Genomic DNA, 18,730 nt, shown 5'->3' on the forward strand with positions numbered 1-18,730 from the left:
TACGAGGTGCATTCAAGTTCTAAGGCCTCCGATTTTTTTTTCTCCAGACTGGAAAGAGATAGAAACATGCTCATTGTTTTAAAATAAGGCCGCATTCGTTGTCAATACGTCCCAGAGATGGCAGCACCGTACGGAAGATGGAATTTTACCACCAGCGGCGAGAATGAGAACTGTTTTACATACTTAAAATGGCGACGTTTTCCTTACTTGAACAGCGTGCAATCATTCGTTTTCTGAATTTGCGTGGTGTGAAACCAATTGAAATTCATCGACAGTTGAAGGAGACATGTGGTGATGGAGTTATGGGTGTGTCGAAAGTGCGTTCGTGGGTGCGACAGTTTAATGAAGGCAGAACATCGTGTGACAACAAACCGAGACAACCTCGGGCTCGCACAAGCCAGTCTGACGACACGATCGAGAAAGTGGAGAGAATTGTTTTGGGGGATCGCCGAATGACTGTTGAACAGATCGCCTCCAGAGGTGGCAGGGTTACAAGTACGATAAAGATCATAGTGACAAAAGAAAGAATACACGTAAGAATAATATCATTGCAATATAAACATATCGATGTATCAAATTACCTCCACATTAATGGAAGTTATTGTCTGTTCTACGAGGTTATGGAATAGGAGGCAAACTTTTGCAAGCAATTACAGATCTTTACATAGATAGTCAGGCAGCAGTTAGTTGACGGTAAATTGAGTTCATGGTTCAGAGTAGTTTCAGGGATAAGACAAGGCTGCAACCTGTCTCCACTGTTGTTCATATTATTTATGGATCATATGTTGAAAACAATGGACTGGCTGGGTGAGATTAAGATATGTGAACACAAAATAAGCAGTCTCGCATATGCGGATGACTTAGTTGTGATGGCAGATTCGATTCAAAGTTTGCAAAGTAATATTTCAGAGCTAGATCAGAAATGTAAGGACTATAGTATGAAGATTAGCATCTCCAAAACGAAAGTAATGTCAGTGGGAAAGAAATATAAACGGATTGAGTGCCAAATAGGAGGAACAAAGTTAGAACAGGTGGACGGTTTCAAGTACTTAGGATGCATATTCTCACAGGATGGCAACATAGTGAAAGAACTGGAAGCGAGGTGTAGCAAAGCTAATGCAGTGAGCGCTCAGCTACGATCTACTCTATTCTGCAAGAAGGAAGTCAGTACCAAGACTAAGTTGTCTGTGCACCGTTCAATCTTTCGACCAACTTTGTTGTATGGGAGAGAAAGCTTGGTGGATTCAGGTTACCTTATCAATAAGGTTGAGGTTATGGGTGACTGCAGGTACTAGTAGATGGGAACAATGGCAGGAAATCAAAGAAAAACTGGGAATGAACTCTATAGATGTAGCAGTCAGGGCGAACAGGCTTAGATGGTGGGGTCATGTTACACGCATGGGAGAAGCAAGGTTACCCAAGAGACTCATGGATTCAGCAGTAGAGGGTAGGAAGAGTCGGGGTAGACCGAGAAAAAGGTACCTGGATTTGGTTATGAATGATTTTGAGGTAGTATGCTTAACATCAGAAGAGGCACCAATGTTAGCACTGAATAGGCGATCATGGAGGAATTTTGTAAGGGGAACTATGCTCCAGACTGAACGCTGATGATGATGATGATGATGATGATGATGATGATGAGTTTTTGAGATACATTCCACAGTAAGCAAGATAGTCCTCTTAATTTAGTATTATTTTCGAGTGATGTTAAAATAGAGTACGAGGAAAAAATGTTTAATTTTGTCGCGAGTAACATGAAACTGAGGGGCTGACGCATTGTTTTAATGTACATTTAAGCGATGAACTGTTTCGGTTTTAGCAGCGAGTTTTTTAAGTTCTCACAGGGCAACTGGATATCAGTGATTGTGTTACAAAAACGAAATTTTTAATTGCGGGCTATACACCGATAGTAATTTTTACCATCATGGTGAACGAGAGCTAATATCCTGTTTTGTTAATATATACAAAATCATATGCTCGTTATTTAACTCCTGATTTTAATACTCATGGAATATGTTCTTAGAACATAGAATACATTACGGTCTCGGTTCAAAATGGCTCTGAGCACTAAGGGACTTAACTTCTGAGGTCATCAGTCCCCTAGAAATTAGAACTACTTAACTAACCTAAGGAGATCACACACATCCATGCCCGAGGCAGGATTCGAACCTGCGACCGTAGCGGTCGCGCGGTTCCAGACTGTAGCGCCTAGAACCGCTCGGTCACCTCGGCCTGCCATTACGGTCTCGAAGGTTCTACACTTTCCGAAAAACGTCATCAGAGTTACGCAGGTAGCATTAATTCGAATGTAGTCCCTGAGACGAGTGGAGAAGAGGTCAGTTTTTTAACGAGTTAATGGTAGGCTTTGAGTGAGCACCACTAACGCCTGTTTCCACCTCTGTAGCGGTTGATGGCGCACGGGCGCGTGTGAGGTAGTCTCATGTTACACACTTCTGTCCTTACGCTGTTTCCCGCCAGAGCTCACGGGAAGTACAAAGGCTTCGCTCTGTGCGCAACAGGAAACCTGCAAACTTGGCGGCTTACATGTCTTTACAAGGCCCGCTCTGTCAGCTGTGAATTTCGTTTTCGGCTATCTGGGCCTTAGAGGGCCTCGGTCAGCGAACCACGACGTGAATGAATGGCGGTGGTATTGACGGAAGTTACACGAGAACACATCACTAGTTCAGTAAACTTACTTTACTGTATTCTTGATTGTACGATATTTTACCCTTTCCGGATGGATATGTTTGAACATTAGCTGCCTAGAGAGCGAAACTCATCTGAATATTTAAAAAAAAATAGTCTGTATACTGGTTGTGTACTCAGTTAATGTTATAGGTCATAGTAATGTATACTTTCTGTATATTTTACTGCTACTCTTTCCACCCTTTATACAATTTTTTTCTTCTATTCTCATTGAACCCTGTTCTCCTTTCCTACTTCGCCCTACCCCTCTCCCCCTCCCCCTTCCCCTCTCCCCCTCCCAACGCATCCCCCTCTGCAGTCTCACATTTCCCTATTCTTTACCTGCACGCCATTATTCCCTATTAGCTTCACCTCTTACAAGAAACTTTTAGTCAAACTTGTCCATTTTAGTAGAGTCCTTTTTTTTTGTCTTTGTTATTGTACACTTGACGTGTTGGCCATGTAAACATAATTTTGTTATTGTTACTAAAAGCATGCAACCTGTTCATGTAGCACCTTCACACGTGCGCGCATAAAGTTGTTCTGAAGTTTACTTTTGTAAATCAGATTACCGATGTGTGTTTGAAATGAATCACAGTTGTTTTCCAAAATTTGACCTCTCTTATTTTTCTGCAGACGATATGTTTGTGCGCTGCCTGCACCCTTCCTACATGGAGCCCAGTGTTTGTTGATGGTTATTACGTAAGGTTATGTTGACCGTGTATGTCAAGAGATTTTCAATTGATATTTGTGCAATTCGTACTTGTTTACTACATAGTCTGTAACCTTCGTAAAAAAAGACATTTAAGTGCGAGGCAGAGGGTCGAAACGAAAGTTATATATAACTCCTGCCTGTAATCCCGCCCTCTGACGGCTAACCCTGTCTTCTTTCCCCCCTCGTCTCCCTGTGATAGGTAGTAGTCTGTCAGCTTATGTTACATACACGTCTAGTAACACTCATATACTGTGACACACTGTGCACTTTGGTAGGTTTTCAAGTATTGCATTTTCTACTTAGTTGCTGCTTGTTGTTTTCTCGTGTTATATGCCCAAATTTGTTCCCTTGTTACTTTTTAGATATCTGGTAATGGAAAGAGATTTGAAACACGTCATCTGAGCAGTTCGAGTAATAGTCATTTTTCAAAGGCTGTGTGATCTTTTTTTGAAGCGACGTATTCAGTTGCAGTACAGTACTAAATTACATCATCATTAGTCGTTGAATTGTATACTCTACTGATTGAATTGCATGCTCTTCTCCTGATTGAGGAAAACTATGCAGAAATTAAAGATTCGTCTTGGTGCGAATCTATTTTGGAGAAGTATTCCGCTACCCCTCCCCTCCCCCCCGTCGCACTCTCTCTCTCTCTCTCTCTCTCTCTCTCTCTCTCTCTCTCTCTCTCTCCCTCTCCCCACCCCCCCACCCCCTTCGCGCTGCTCTCTCTAAATCTCCTTTATTTTTTCTATCAGTCCTGTCTGTTGCATACCGCAGACAGAACGATCCATATCCAAGTGTTGGTCGAACGAGGCTTCTGAAAGCTAAGTCGTTAGTGGTTTGACTACACATTGCGAGAATTCTTCCAGTGAATCTGTTTGATTCTGCCATACCTGCAATTAGTATTATGTGGTCGCTCCACTTTAAATCACACCGTACGCATACTCTTAGGTATTTTATGGATGTGACAGTTTTCTGATCCATACTACTCTCACTCGTAATAAGATATTTCTTAACAATTCATCGTAGGTTTCGTTGTTGTGAATTTGGCTACAATGCTATGCACAATCACTTTATAAAGTAATTCTTAGTCTATTTATGTCCTTTTCCAATGGGTCGTGTTGCGGCGCAGTAACGTAGTAACAGGGCGACCGCCAAGTGATTATCGAGGGAACGAACAAGCACTAACATATATATACCATCACCGGCTTGCTTGCACGTACAGTTGCATGATTTCCTAGTTTGCACTTTATCAGTCAGTATAGTTTGAGCAAGATGGTGTTGTATGAGCGTATATCGACCCGTACTCTCACATAGGACAATCATGTTAAAAGGTGGAGGAGGAGCAGAAGGATATTAGTGTTTAACGTCCCGTCGACAACGAAGTCATTAGAGACAGAGCGCAAGCTCGGGTGAGGGAAGGATAGGGAAAGATAACGGCCGTGCCCTTTCAAAGGAACCATCCCGGCATTTGCCTGAAGCGATTTAGGGAAATCACGGAAAACCTAAATCAGGATGGCCGGAGACGGGATTGAACTGTCGTCCACCCGAATGCGAGTCCAGTGTGTTAAAAGGTGGAGATATCTCTGATGTAATGAACTGGTTGGTTACAAGATGCACTCGTAGGCTTTTAAGGATTTGACAGTTCTCACAGTTTTGCTATGGCGCCAGGTTATGTGAAACCATAAAATCTCCCACTACGTCGATTTGTATCTCTGCGTTGTTTGAGACTAGCACAGTCGTAGAGGACAAAAACTGGAGGGGAAGACGGATGTTTTAATACACAGGGTGACTTATCGATATATATGGAAAAAATGAAATGATGCGTAGATAAACTGAAACTAATGAAGAAGTTATGTACAATTTTTCATGCAAACCTGTATTTAAGGAACCATCGCTACGTTTTTGCAAGTCACAAATGACAAACCTGATCATCACAAGACTCGTTTCTGCAGTGTGCCTCGATGACTCAGTGGCAGCTCAGCGTTTCGGTCAGATTCCAAGGTCACGTGTACGATCCCTGGTCAGTCTCAGGATTTTCATCTGTCACTCATCACTGTCACTTCCCGATTTTCCCGTTCGAGTCATGAACAGTTCGCCGGAAGAACGATTGCTGGTAACCCTAAATTTGAATGGAATCTCTCTAATTGTAGGAGGAAGCAATATACAGGGTGTTACAAAAAGGTACGGCCAAACTTTCAGGAAACATTCCTCACACACAAATAAAGAAAAGATGTTATGTGGACATGTGTCCGGAAACGCTTAATTTCCATGTTAGAGCTCATTTTAGTTTCGTCAATATGTACTGTACTTCCTCGATTCACCTCCAGTTGGCCCAATTGAAGGAAGGAAATGTTGGCTTAGGTGCTTGTGTTGACATGCGACTCATTGCTCTACAGTACTAGCATCAAGCACATCAGTACGTAGCATCAACAGGTTCATCACGAACGTGGTTTTGCAGTCAGTGCAATGTTTACAAATGCGGAGTTGGCAGATGCCCATTTGATGTATGGATTAGCACGGGGCAATAGCCGTGGCGCGGTACGTTTGTATCGAGACAGATTTCCAGAACGAAGGTGTCCCGACAGGAAGACGTTCGAAGCAATTGATCGGCGTCTTAGGGAGCACGGAACATTCCAGCGAATGACTCGCGACTGGGGAAGACCTAGAACGACGAGGACACCTGCAATGGACGAGGCAATTCTTCGTGCAGTTGACGATAATCCTAATGTCAGCGTCAGAGAAGTTGTTGTTGTACAAGGTAACGTTGACCACGTCACTGTATGGAGAGTGCTACGGGAGAACCAGTTGTTTCCGTACCATGTACAGCGTGTACAGGCACTAACAGCAGCCGATTGGCCTCCACGGGTACACTTCTGCGAATGGTTCATCCAACAATGTGTCAATCCTCATTTCAGTGCAAATGTTCTCTTTACGGATGAGGCTTCATTCCAACGTGATAAAATTGTAAATTTTCACAATCAACATGTGTGGGCTGACGAGAATCCGCACGCAATTGTGCAATAACGTCATCAATCACGTTTTCTGTGAACGTTTGGGCATTGTTGGTTGATGTCTTAATTGAGCCCCATGTTCTTCCACCTATGCTCAATGGAGCACGTTATCATGATTTCATACGGGATACTCTACCTGTGCTGCTAGAACATGTGCCTTTACAAGTACGACACTACGTGTGGTTCATGCACGATGGAGCTCCTGCACATTTCAGTCGAAGTGTTCGTACGCTTCTCAACAACAGATTGGGTGACCGATGGAATTGGTAGAGGCGGACCAATTCCATGGCCTCCACGCTCTCCTGACCTCAACCCTCTTGCCTTTCATTTATGGGGGCATTTGAAAGCTCTTGTCTACGCATCCCCGGTACCAAATGTAGAGACTCTTCGTGCTCGTATTGAGGACGGCTGTGATACAATACGCCATTCTCCAGGGCTGCATCAGCGCATCAGGGATTCCATGCTACGGAGGGTGGATGCATGTATCCTCGCTAACGAAGGACATTTTGAACATTTCCTGTAACAAAGTGTTTGAAGTCACGCTGGTACGTTCTGTTGCTGTGTGTTTCCGTTCCATGATTAATGTGATTTGAAGAGAAATAATAAAATGAGCTCTAACATGGAGAGTAAGCGTTTCCGGACACATGTCCACATAACATATTTTCTTTCTTTGTGTGTGAGGAATGTTTCCTGAAAGTCTGGCCGTACCTTTTTTGTAACACCCTGTATTGGTTGATACTTACAGCAAAGTGAGCTATCGGAACTCTTAACAGTAAACCTGACCGTGATGCAGCTTCTGCCACTGGAGTTGGCTGATCACATTCGTGGTGCTTTCACGCTTAGTAGATAACCTGTAAAGAATCGCGCTGCTCTCTCTAAATCTCCTTTATTTTTTCTATCAGTCCTGTCTGTTACATACCGCAGACAGAACGATCCATATACAAGTGTTGGTCGAACGAGGCTTCTGAAAGCTAAGTCGTTAGTGGTTTGACTACACATTGCGAGAATTCTTCCAGTGAATCTGTTTGATTCTGCCATACCTGGAATTAGTATTATGTGGTCGCTCCACTTTAAATCACACCGTACGCATACTCTTAGGTATTTTATGGTAGAGACAGTTTCCGGCAGTTGTTCTGCAACTGTGAAATTATACAGTCATGGTTTTTTTTCTGCATAGTTACGCGAAATTTCTGTTTGTGACGAAGGTTAAGGGCTGTTCACGTGAACCGGAAATTAAGGAATACGGCATCTGCTTGGGACTGGAATTCAGTAGTAGGAAAAAGGAGAGATGGAAAAGTAGTAGGTGAATATGGACTCTGAGAAAGGACTGAACGAGGAAGTGGCATGGCAGAATTTTGCACAGAGCATAATTTAATCATAGCTAAAACTTGGTTTAAGAATCATGAAAGAAGATTGTGTACGTGGAAGAGACCTGGAGACACTGCAATGTTTCAGATCGATTATATAATTGTAAGACTGAGATTTCAGAATCGGGAGTTAAATTGTAAGACATTTCCAGGGGCAGTTGTGGACTCTGACCACAATCTATTGGTTCTGAACTGTAGACTAAAACTGAAGAAATTGCAAAAAAGGTGGGAATTTAAGGAGATTGCACCTGGATGAACTGAAAGAACTAGAGGTTGTAGAGTGTTTCAGAGAGAGCATTAGGGAACGATTATTAAGAACTGGGGAAAGAAGTACAGTAGAAGAAGAATGGGTAGCTTTGAGGGATGAAACAGTCAAGGCAGTAGATGATCAAGTAGGTAAAAAAAAACCAGGGTTAGCAGAAATCTTTGGGTAACATAAGAGATACTGATTTTAATCGATGAAAAGAGAAAGTAGAAAAATGCAATAAATGACGTAGGCGAAACGGAATAAAAACATCTAATAAATGAGATTGACAGGAAGCGCTAAGCTAATAGCTTAGCAGGAATGGCTACAGGACAAATGTAATGATGTAGAATCACTAGGGGAAAGACTGGTGCAGCATGCAAGAAAATTAAGGATACCTTTGGAGAATAAAGAACCACCTGATTGAATATTCGATTTATCGAGATTTTTACAAGTATATTAAGAACTACTTGGTCTCATTGAGAATTTAGACTTATCGACGTTCTAACGAGAAAGTGGGAGATATGATACTGCGTGAAAAGTTTGACAGAGCACTGAAAGACCTGAGTCGAAACAAGGCCCCCGGAGTAGACAACATTCCATTAGAACTACTGACAAAACTCTACCATCTGGTGAGCAAGATGTATGAGACAGGCGAAATACCCTCAGCCTTCAAGAAGAATATAATACTTACATTCCCAAAGAAAGCAGGTGTTGACAGATGTGAAAATTACCGAACTATCATTTTAATACGTCACAGCTGCAAAATATTAACGCGAATTATTTACAGACGAACGGAAAAACTGATAGAAGCCGACCTCGGGGAAGATCAGTTAGGATTCCGTAGAAATGTTGGAACGCGTGAGGCAATACTGACCCTACGACTTATCTTAGAGGCTAGATTAAGGAAGGGCAAACCTACGTTTCTAGCATTTGTAGACTTAGAGAAAGCTTTTGACAATGTTGACTGGAATACTCTGTTTGAAATTCTAAAGGTGGCAGGGGTAAAATACAGGGAGCGAAAGGCTATTTACAAATTGTAAAGAAACCAGATGGTAGTTATAAGAGTCGAGGGGCACGAAAGGGAAGCAGTGGTTGGGAAGGGAGTGAGACAGGGTTGCAGCCTATCCCCGGTGTTATTCAATCTGTATATTGAGCAAGCAGTAAAGGAAACAAAAGAAAAGTTCGGAGTAGGTATTAAAATCCATGGAGAAGAAATAAAAACTTTGAGGTTTGCCGATGACATTGTAATTCTGTCAGAGACAGCAAAGGACTTGGAAGAGCAGTTGAACGGAATATACAGTGTCTTGAAAGGAGGGTATAAGATGAACATCAACAAAAGCAAAACGAGGATAATGGAATATAGTAGAATTAAGTTGGGTGATGCTGAGGGAATTAGATTAGGAAATGAGACACTTCAAGTAGTAAAGGAGTTTTGCTATTTGGGGAGAAAAATACTTGATGATGGTCAAAGTAGAAGGATATAAAATGTAGAGTGGCAATGGCAAGGAAAACGTTTCTGAATAAGAGAAATTTGTTAACATCGAGTATGGATTTTTGTGTCAGAGGAAGTCGTTTCTGAAAGTATTTGTATGGAGTGTAGCCATGTATGGGAGTGAAACGTGGACAATAAATAGTTTAGACAACAAGACAAACTTTCGAAATGTGGTGCTACAGAAGAATGCTGAAGACTAGATGGGTAGATCACATAACTAATGAGGAGGTACTGAATAGAATTGGGGAGAAGAGGAGCTTGTGGCACAACTTGACTAGAAGAAGGGACCGGTTGGTAGGACATGTTCTGAGGCATCGAGGGGTCTCCAATTTAGTACTGGAGGGCAGCGTGTAGGGTAAAAATCGAAGAGGGAGACCAAGAGATGAATACACTAAGCACATTCATAAGGATGTAGGTTGCAGTAGGTACTGGGAGATGAAGAAGCTAGGAGAGGATAGAGTAGCATGGAGAGCTGCATCAAAACTAGTCGCAGGAATGAAGACCACCACAACAACAACAACAAGTCGCCTGTACGTGAAAAAGTACAATTTGCGGCACTTGCAGTTACGTGTGTTCACTAAAGAGGTACCTGCGCGGCTATGACAGGTGTGTGTGTGTGTGTGTGTGTGTGTGTGTGTGTGTGTGTGTGTTGTGCCGGCGCCGGGGGCGTCCCGCGTTCCTCCGAGGCAGCGCTGGCGGCCAGGGAACCGGTTGCCGCCCAGGACGCTGCATGAGCCGAATTCCAGCTGGGCCCAGCCGCGGTGAGACGCTGAGGTGCAGCGGCTGCCGCGACCGTAGCGGTCGGTCGCCTGCGGTGCATTCCCGAGGACGCTGCGGCGCGCTGTACCGCTGCCGCAGGCACCGGCGCTGGCGTTACTGGCGACGTAGCTCCCTGCTTGCGGTCACACTTCCGCGCGCCGTCGCTTACGCTCAGGTATTTGTGTCGCGCCACTGTGTACACGTACCGTCAGCGGTGGTGGGTAAACACGCAGATGTAACCTGTATTATAGCCACAGGGACAGTTGTATCACGTCATTCAGATTCTCTACAGACAACCAGAGTCGAGAGGGTTTTATTGCACACTACTGGCCATTAAAATTGCTACACCAAGAAGAACCGCAGATGATAAACGGCTATTTATTGGACAAATATGTTATACTAGAACTGATGTGTGATTATATTTTCACGCAGTTTGGGTGCATAGATTCTGAGAAATCAGTTCCCAGAACAACCACCTCTAGCCTGGGCATTGAGTCAAACAGAGCTTGGATGGCGTGAACAGGTACAGCTGCCCATGCAGCTTCAACACGATACCACAGTTCATCAAGAGTAGTGACTGGCGTATTGTGACGAGCCAGTTGCTCGGCCACCATTGAGCAGACGTTTTCGATTGGTGAGAGATCTGGAGAATGTGCTGGCCAGGGCAGCAGTCGAACATTTTCTGTATCCAGAAAAGCCCGTACTGGACCTGCACATGCGGTCGTGCATTATCCTGCTGAAATGTAGGGTTTCGCAGGGAACGAATGATGCATAGAGCCACGGGTCGTATCACATCTGAAATGTAACGTCCACTGTTCAAAGTGCCGTCAATGCGAACAAGAGGTGACTTGAGACGTGTAACCAATGGCACCCCTTTCCATCACGCTGGGTGACACACCAGTATGGCGATGACGAATACACGCTTCCAATGTGCGTTCACCACCATGTCACCAAACACGGATGCGACCATCATGTTGCTGTAAACAGAACCTGGATTCATCCGAAAAAATGACGTTTTGCCATTCGTGCACCCAGGTTCGTCGTTGAGTAAACCATCGCAGGCGCTCCTGTCTGTGATGCAGCGTCAAGGGTAACCGCAGGCATGGTCTCCGAGCTGATAGTCCATGCTGCTGCAAACGTCGTCGAACTGTTCGTGCAGATGGTTGTTGTCTTGCAAACGTCCCCATCTGTTGACTCGGAGATCGAGACGTGGCTGCACGATCCGTTACAACCATGTGGATAAGATGCCTGTCATCTCGACTGCTAGTAATACGAGGCCGTTGGGATCCTGCTCGGCGTTCTGTATTACCCTCCTGAACCCACCGATTCCATATTCTGCTAATAGTCATTGGATCTCGACCAACGCGAGCAGCAATGCCGCGATAGGATAAACCACAATCGCTATAGGCTACAATCCGACCTTTATCGAAGGTGGCAACGTGATGGTACGCATTTCCCCTCCTTACACGAGTCATCACAACAACGTTTCACCAGGGAACGCCGGTCAACTGCTGTTTGTGAATGAGAAATAGGTTGGAAACTTTCCTCATGTCAGCACGTTGTAGGTGTCGCCACCGGCGCCAATCTTGTGTGAATGCTCTGAAAAGCTAACCATTTACATATCACAGCATCTTCTTCCTGTCGGTTAAATTTCGCGTCTGTAGCACGTCATCTTCGTGGTGTAGCAATTTTAATGGCCAGTAGTGTACTTGCCGCCAGCTTTCAGAGATCAGTTACTATTGAGATTTTCTTCCGCAGTGTAGCTCTTTAGGCTCTCTGTCTCCATTACTGCCATCTTGTGCCTGGTTAGCGTGTAGATCTGTATAGCGGGTATCTAACCAACATTGCCTCAGGATCTTACAATAGATCGTTTACTATTAACACAATTGCGTGGAATGATGAGCTGTAGTCGCATGAAGTCGCTGTGCGATTTAAATCAGCACCAGCTCAGCTCGCATTTGTGTGCTTCTCTATATGAATGCAAGGATTTCTGGTTCCGACTAATAAATAAGTGTATTCTAAATCATACGTCATATGTGTCTCGTGGTAGCTGATCGTAGTAAGCAAACAACGGCGCAGGGAGTAGGTAGTGGGGAAGACTAAGATGGTTTACAAGAACTACACACATCAAAGAATCGTTTACATAACTTCGGTTCCCAGAATTTCTGAATATAGATGTTGACTGTGCATATTTTGTCACAGACACAGTCCTTTTGACTGTTCAGAGATGTCACTAAACGCTCCCAAAGATGTAAACAACCATGCATGAGCAGGGCCTATTACACGGAGGGGGTCCGACAGCCGATCAGTTCCAATCATTCCACCAGGAAGGAGGTACACGGCTCGTGTCGCCTGTTGTTAAACCATGCCTAACCGGTCAGTACCGCGGTTCGATAGCGTCCGCATTGTTACTTTGTGCCAAGAAGCGCTCTCAATAAGGGAAGTGTCCAGGCGTCTCTTAGTCAACCAAACCGATTATGTTCGGATATGAAGGACATAGAGAGAGACAGGAACTGTTCATCACATGCCTATCTCAGGCCGCCCAACGGCTACTACTGCAGTGGATGATCGCTAATTACGGATTATGGCTCGGAGGAACCCTGACAGCTACGCCACCATGTTGAATAATGATTTTCGTGCAGCCACAGGACGTCGCGTTATGACTCAAACTGTGCGCGTGGAATGATGCGCAACTTCACTCCCGACGTCCATGGCGAGGTCCATCTTTACAACCACGACACCATGCATAGCGGAACAGATGGGCCCAATAGCATGCCGAATGGACCATTCAGGATTGACATCACTTTCTGTTCACCGATGAGTGTCGCATATGCCTTCAACCAGACAGTCGTCGGAGACATCTGTGGAGGCAACCTGGTCAGGCTGAACGCCTTCGACACACTGTCAAGCGAGTGCAGCAAGGTGGAGGTTCCCTGATGTTTTGGGGTGGCATTAGGTTGGGCCGACATACGCCGCTGGTGGTCACGAAAGGCGCCGTAACAGCTGTACGATAAGTGAATGCCATCCCCCGACCGATAATGCAACTATATCGGCAACATATTGCCGAGGAATTCGTCTTCATGGACGACAATTCGCACCCCCCATCGTGGACAACTTGTGAATGACTTCGTTCAGGATAACGATATTGCTCGACTAGAGTGGCCAGCATGTTCTCCAGACGCAACCTATCGAACATGCCTGGGATAGATTGAAAAGGGCTGTTTATGATGGGTCAACGGCGTGACCCACCAACCACTCTGAGGCATGTACGCCGAATTGCCGTTGAAGACTGGGACAATGTGGACCAATAGTGCCTCGATGAACTTGTGGATAGTATGTCACGGCGAATACAGACATGCATAAATGCAAGAGGACGTGTTACTGGGTATTAGAGGTACCGGTGTGTACAGAAATCTAGACCACTACCACCACCTCTGAAGGTCTCGCTGTATGGTGGTACAACATGCAATGTTTGGTTTTCATGAGCAATAAAAAGGGCGGAAATGATGTTTATGTTGATCTCTATTCCAATTTTCCGTACAGGTTCCGGAATTCTCGGAATAGAAGCGATGCAAAACTTCGTTTGATGTGTGTATTATAGAGCACTCTGTTCACCGGCGGTCACGAACGAGTACCGCCGCTATGAAAATTCAGGCAAACCCATGAGCTCAGTTCCCAATGTATATACCCCCAGCTGAGAAGAGAGAATGTCATAAAAAGGTCTATTAGGTGCTACTGAAAAGGGAAAAAAATGCCACTGTAAGAAGCGTGTTGTTGCTTTATATTCAGAAGCCTATTTTGATGTCTTCCGTACCCAACAATATACTTGACAGTGACGAAATGGTTACGGGGCTACTGTGACCTCCCTTCTTGGGATGTCTTTGGACGAGTATTATTCTTCGCTGTAGGTCCGAGCTGCTGATACGTAGTACAGTCGTACTAGGTAATACACGTTAAATTTGATTTTACAGAAACGAGTGGGATATTTCAGTATGATGTCATTGAGTTAATAGCTAGTCTACATCGATATACATATTCCGCAAGTCACCGCAATGTGAGTAGTGGAGGGCAGCCTGTACAACTACTAGTCATTTTCTTTCCTGTTCCACAGGCAAATAGAGCAAGGAAAAACTACTGTCTGCATGCCTCGTTAGGAGCCCTAACCTTCCTAATTTGATCTTCATGGTCCTTACGCATAATATACATTGCCGGCAGTAGAATCGTTCTGCAGGCAGCCTCTAAAGCTGTTCTCTAAATTATCTCAGTAATGCTCCTCAAAAAGAACGTAGCCTTTCGTCCAGTGATTCTCATTAGAGCTACGCGGAGTTTCATGTGGTTCAGAAGCCGAGTGGAAGTCTTCCATTAGGACGCCAGTTCAGCGGTTTGCGTGATCTTATGCATCCCATTTATCCAAGTGGAGAAATGGGACCTATAATTTAGGATGGAAGGCGAACCATGTGTTGTCCTGACGACTCCTCACAGCAGTGAAACGTGAAGGTCAGATTAGAGAGCAGATTAAAGATTTCCGTGGTCCTACCAGGGTTCGATCCAGCAACCTGTCGGTTTCCAAGCACCGCTTCACCGCAGGTCCGACATCATTCGTGTTTGTCTTATAGCCAAACCCCACGCTTTGCTATTATTTGTTGCTCCGCTCGAAGTTAACGTCCGTACCACCGTCTGCGGGTTTTTCTCGCTTTCTCAATTCCGTACCGCTTGCGAATTTCATCACTGGTCGCACGTTCATGAAATTTCAAACCAGACGTCCACCGAAGAATCTTGCTTTCCGTTACAGCAAGTCATAGCTCTGCTTGTTTTGTTGTGGGACCATACTCTGTACCGTACACGGGAACTGGGCGGATTGCGCAGCGCTATGTTTTCGATATGAGTCGGCCGGGGTTCTTCTTATCAAAAAGAACACCAGTCATTGTCCGCCGTCCAACCCACGTGTTGCTAACACGGTTTGTGATTTCGGCTACGAGTGGCCGCTGCGAGCGATTTTTGAACCGGGATACTTCAAGCTCTATGCCGTTGATCTTGATGGCGTGTGTTTTATTTGCATCTGCTGATGCGTATTCAGTCTTGTTTATATTGGGGGCGTAGCCTGGACTGCGCACGGTGCCTTTTCCGCGCTTGGAATTGAAGATTCTTGTTCTCTCTAACAGCGTGCAGAACATGAGCAGGATACAGCATATACCAGCGACGAAATGGTTGCGGCTACTGCGGTCTCCCGTCTTGAGATGTCTTCCGACTTGTATTGCTCTTAGCTTTAGGTCTGATCGGGTACGGATAACCGAAGTAACAATGACTACAGAGAATAACAATTTGGATGTTGGTAGAATTTCGATTTTATCTTGAAGATACTTTAAGTGGTCGTTATTATTAAGTCACTATTATTACCTCTTTGGGCTTTAGGGGCGCTGTATTGACTTCAATGCGCAGTTGGACTTCGTTTCCGGCGTGGTAAATACTTAGGTTATGCAAGTATTTTCTCCCTTGGACTCCTGTTACAATTTTATGTAGACAAGAGCCCTTACCAGTAGGCGAATACATTTGTGGAATTATTCTGACATAGGCTGAATGTAATCTAGCTGCTGTCTCAGGCCATGGCATGAGATGTTTTGCTTTCTATATGAGTTCTTATATGACAAGAGCCGCTCGGCTTCAGCTAATCTAATGTACCACCATGTGATGTAACAAGGCCCAATCCTTCTGAGGGACAGATCTTTAGAAATATCGAAACCTAGGTCGAGGGCTAAATAAACTTTTGATTTGTAACTGGTCGGCTGATCTTTGTTTGTTGTTTTTTAGCCTTTGCAGTTGCAGTTGTTGAGCGCCTGATTTCCACCACAACAACTGAAATCAAAACCGTCTTCAATGACACAGTGTCCTCTGCGCTTCGACCTCGACAGTAGATACCCGCACTTATTCGTAACCCGTGTAAATATAACAGTAACTACGCTAAGTGAGGGATTGTGCATCCTCCAATAACTGATGATATATTTCGGCTGTGTTCCCATAACAAGCCTCGGTGAATGTACTTACGCGGTCCTGAACACTCCTGAAATTCGTGCTAGGAGGATCATGCTCTGCCCATATTTTGCAGCAGTCGTTTCTTAGGAGGGAAAATCTGTCTGTCCAGGTACTTGGCCGGCCGGTGTGCCCGAGCGGTTCTAGTCGCTACTGTCTGGAACCGGCCGACCGCTGCGGTCGCAGGTTCGAATCCTGCCTCGGGCATGGAAGTGTGTTATGTTCTTAGGTTAGTTAGGTTTAAGTAGTTCTGAGTTCTAGGGGACTGATGACCTCAGATTTTAAGTCCCATAGTGCTCAGAGCCATTTGAACCAGGTACTTGTGCAAAGCAAAGTATTCACTCAGAGTGTATAATGGCACGTGTTTTCTTGATTGTGACACGTTCAAAGTTCCACGTTTACCTGTAATTGCAGTCGCTAACACTTGCTGGAGCTCTGAGGTTCTGTTGGTACTTCCTACTCATTCGCTGTCACGCAGCGTAAAATAATCTCACCGGACAAAAAATATTTGTCATCTCCTCAAAACAGTTCACTGCTCGTTCCAGAAAGCTTTAAGCTGTTGTCAGTCGGTACCAGGCAGTCATTTGATGTACCGCCGCTGACATAAATCATGGCAATGAATTGAAGTGCATCTGACAGTCAGTTGTGTAGAATCAGTGCAGCAAAGTTGGTCGACGTGGCGGAGTGATTGGAAGGAGTTATCGTGGTTGGATGTGTCTTGTGGAGAAAACACAAGACCGACTGTTGTTAAAGCAGTCTGCTCGACAGAGTGTGTCCCCGATATCGTCAGTTACCAGTGAGAAGACCACAAGGACTAAGTGGACGTATGAGGAATTCTAGCTCGTAGCCTTAAATTCAAGGAGTACTGGAACAGGCTGAAACGACGAATAAGAAGAAAGTAATTTTTCGAAGGAGGGTCACCATTTCCATGGTCCTCACCGTGGATCCGTGCCTATCGGAGGTGGCCTTGTTCTCCGTGCAGTTTCCAGGGGAGGAGGCCGGGGACCGCGGCACGTGCGGTCAGGTGTGACCTCCAGCTCCAGTTCCAGATGCAGCGGCGGTGCTCCAGCCAGCACAAACAGCTCCGCCTGCTGAGCTCGGCTCACCTCAGCGCGGCGCGGCGCCTTTGACGTCGCCTCCGCTTGCAGCCACCTTGTGTTACATCCTCTTCACCTGCACCTCGTACAGCGCCTACTCGACAGCGCGCATTACCTTGCCACCGCGAGCTGTTTGATCAGCACATGTCCTCAAGTTCCACTGCATGACGGCAGCCGTTTTATTACCCTGGCAAGGTAGTGCGCGTTTCGTAATTAAAACGAATATCCAGAAAGCTCACGAGGAAAAAATTATAAAATATTGTAGACCTTGCCTTACTCTTTTCCGTACTCTCTTGGAAACCCAAACATCTTGTAAGATTAGTCACCTGTCAGTCGTATTCCTCGGACGCCTTCTTCTTCTTCCTCTTAATGTCCACTTATCGAACCTTTAGTAATTTTTAAAATAACTGTACACTACACCGTTTATTAACATTTTGTGTCACGCTAAGGACTAGCTGTGCGTCAAATTCTATACGCTTCGCATTACAGATCAGTGATCTGACATACAAGAGACACTATAACTTCGTCTACTGTTACTCCCTAGGGATTGACTTGAAGCAATTTTCTTATACTGAGTGACACTAAACTTTACTTACTGAATGCTGAGTACCGATTAACTGTGGTTGTGGGCGCTATGCCTATTTATACGTAAGGCTGCCTACGGTTACCATAAAAGCTAAAACAAGAAACTATTACATTTTAGATAGTAACATACAATGCAGGACGACTATAGAATGCAGATAAACATTAGAGAAAGACGCAGTTACAATAGTAATTCACTAAATATCTTCAAGAAAGTATAAAACGCAAAATATATTTTTTATCCCGGATATATTAGTGTGTTCCCTGGTTTACAAGTATTTTCTTGAATCTTAAATTTTCTAGCTGGAATATTTCATGAATTACCAAGTTGTTCTAGTCAAATTAAACGCTTTTGGAAACAGAAAAATTTTGGCTACAAATTTGTCACACTGGACTTCCGAAGGAATTTTATTTTACTGTTCTTTTTTTTTAATTTAGGAATACTTCCGATGATAATTTTGATTAGGGGAACATTTCGAAATATACCGTTCTAAGAAAACATACAATCGCCTTCAGAGCCGGCCGGAGTGGCCGAGCGGTTAAAGGCGCAACAGTCTGGAACCGCACGACCGCTACGGTCGCAGGTTCGACTCCTGCCACGGGCATGGATGTGTGTGATGTCCTTAGGTTAGTTAGGTTTAAGTAGTTATAAGTTCTAGGGGACTTATGACCACAGCAGTTGAGTCCCATAGTGCTCAGAGCCATTTTTTGAATCGCCTTCAGAAAGACTGGAATGCGGGCTTTTTAA

This window comes from Schistocerca cancellata, chromosome 9 (assembly GCF_023864275.1).
Source record: "Schistocerca cancellata isolate TAMUIC-IGC-003103 chromosome 9, iqSchCanc2.1, whole genome shotgun sequence".
NCBI classification, from domain to species: Eukaryota; Metazoa; Arthropoda; class Insecta; order Orthoptera; family Acrididae; genus Schistocerca; species Schistocerca cancellata.